Source organism: Echinops telfairi, unplaced genomic scaffold (genome assembly GCF_000313985.2).
Source record: "Echinops telfairi isolate 266 unplaced genomic scaffold, ASM31398v2 ScPeMD7_1;HRSCAF=3_1, whole genome shotgun sequence".
NCBI lineage: Eukaryota > Metazoa > Chordata > Mammalia > Afrosoricida > Tenrecidae > Echinops > Echinops telfairi.
Genome location: NW_022103897.1, coordinates 5,323,036 through 5,325,348, shown reverse-complemented (window position 1 = coordinate 5,325,348; position 2,313 = coordinate 5,323,036). Strand labels below are relative to the sequence as shown.

The following is a 2,313-nucleotide window of genomic DNA, read 5'->3' as shown; positions in this document are numbered from 1 at the left end:
GCTCACTCACACCACTGGTCCTGAAGGGATCATCCACCCTGGATTCCCTGCATTTCCAGTTCCTATCTGTACCAGTGTACATTCTCTGGTCTAGCCAGACTTGTAAGGTAGAATTGGGATCGTGGTAGTAGCGGGGGAAGCATTTAGGAACTAGAGGAAAGTTGCATGTTTCATCGTTGCTACATCGTACCCTGACAGGCTCATCTCGCCCCTGAGACTCTTCTGTAAGGGGATGCGACAACCTTTTCTATCTTTTATAACAACACCCTGTTCCAGAGGTCATCATTACCTGCTTTTTCATTCTAAAGGACTTCAACCCCGCTGTGAATGACATTTTGTCCATCAGTGCTGGTCAGGACGCCTCGCCCTGCAGTCCACTGGCTGGGCTCAAAGGAGGCCCCTCATCTCTGCCCTGGCTTGGCTTCGATGGGTGGCCTGGTGAAAATGGAGAAGTAGCAGTTGGTGATACTCCCAGGTGTTATTGTGGCCTGGAGTGTGAGGGTTTGCAAAACCCAGGAAAAGTTAATGCAGTGTTTACCATTGGCTCTTTTTGACAGATTGTTGACATTAAACAATTTGAAAGGAAAAATAGAGATCGGTACATAGACTTTTTTTTAAAATCACTTTATTGGGGGCTCTTACAACTCTTATCACAATTCATGCATACATCCATTGTGTGTCAAACACATTTATACATTCTCAAACATTCTCAAAGCATTTGCTTTCTACTTGAGCCCTTGGTATCAGCTCCTGATTTTCCCCCCTCCCTCCTGCCTCCCACCCAAACCCTTGATATTGTTATTATTTTGTCATGTCTTAGACTTACCTACATCTCCCTTCAGCCACTTTTCTGTTGTCCATCCCCCAGAGAGGGGTTATATGTAGATCCTTGCAATCAGTTCCCCCTTTCTACCCCACCTTCCCTTCACCCTTCCAGTATTGCCACAAGAGAACGTATTTTATAAAGCAGATAGTTATTATTACTTTTTGTTTACTTCTTGCACTTTTCTCTCCATTTTTGAGCCAGAAAAGCTCTTCTGCAATTTCCAAAGGTCCTAATAGCATCTGTTCTCTGTGTTTTCAGCATGCACCTTCTCACTGTTTGCAGGAGATCATCCAGGTCAGGGGAAATGCCTAACTCTGTTTGTCATGCAGTAGATGAACAAAGTGATAGATGAAGCTGAGGGCTAGAGATGAGTCTGTTAAGGCCTGAGAAGATGGGATAAAGGAGCCGTGTGCTCCCCATTTCATGCTGTTGTCTGATCCTGGCTCTACTCCCTTATTACTTGGCTAGCCTTCGCCATAGTTCATGGGTCAACTCATTTGTCCATGTAGCAATCAAAGCAACAGGAAGGCATGAGTTTGATCTGCAAATGGGGATGGAGTTAGGACTTCTCTTCTCTAAGAACTTCTACCCTGGAAGTGACCGAGGTTTCACAATCATCATGGATTTATCAATCCTGGTCCCAAGATCCAATGCAGCAATGATGACTCCCTGGCTCTTTGCAAGACCACTGAGAGGGCCATCGCCCTGGGCTGGCTTTAGCTGCTGAGAGGTGATGGGCAGGAGGATGTGCAGCAATCATGCCAGGACCTTGGCTAGGGCTCTCTCATGATCCATGGACATGTCCAGATCTCCAATCCCCAGCCCTGAAAATATTCACTTCTTTTGCCAGAAGCCTTCATGTTGAAGATTCTCCTGAAGAGCCATGATCTCAACCGCCAAGTCGGAGCACAGCAGTAAATAGACTTTTAAAATCTCAATATATTTAAAATATTTTCTTATTATAATTTAGGTATGGGCTTACATTTCAGATGGTTATCTTTGCATTTCAAAATTTAAACTATGTATCAAACAACCATTAGCTTACCCATCACCATTTCTTTGATTTCCCTTCTTGCGAATCATTAGTTCTCCCTTCATCCAGTAAACACCCATTAACCATTAGCCCATTGCTTTAACTTCCCTCCATTGTCCCGCCAACTCCATCTTTGGCAGACTCCAAAGTCTGTACCCTTTGGTATGAAAATCATCATCTTCCAAGATATAATGTACTATTTCTATGTGGATTTTTGTTGTTCTTGTTTTGTTTTGTTTTTGGTCTCTTCCTGTTCTGAAATCCCAAGGAGACCTAAGTTGTTACTCTTGATGGATTTCTTCAGACTCCTCGGATCTTTTTTTAAATTATTATTCATATATATTGCAGTCAAGAGATTTGTCTTCCAAATGGGTGGATAAGCAAATGTGGTGAAGAAAGCTGATGGTGCCCAGCTACCAAAAGATATAGCATCTGGGGTCTTAAAGGCTTGAAG

The 2,313-nt window shown here is 43.4% G+C and overlaps 1 pseudogene; it reads left to right on the top strand.

The window, feature by feature from the left end:
• Positions 1-442, top strand: part of LOC105979621 — a 6,233-nt pseudogene extending 5,791 nt beyond the window's left edge.
• Positions 443-2,313: the final 1,871 nt, after the last annotated feature.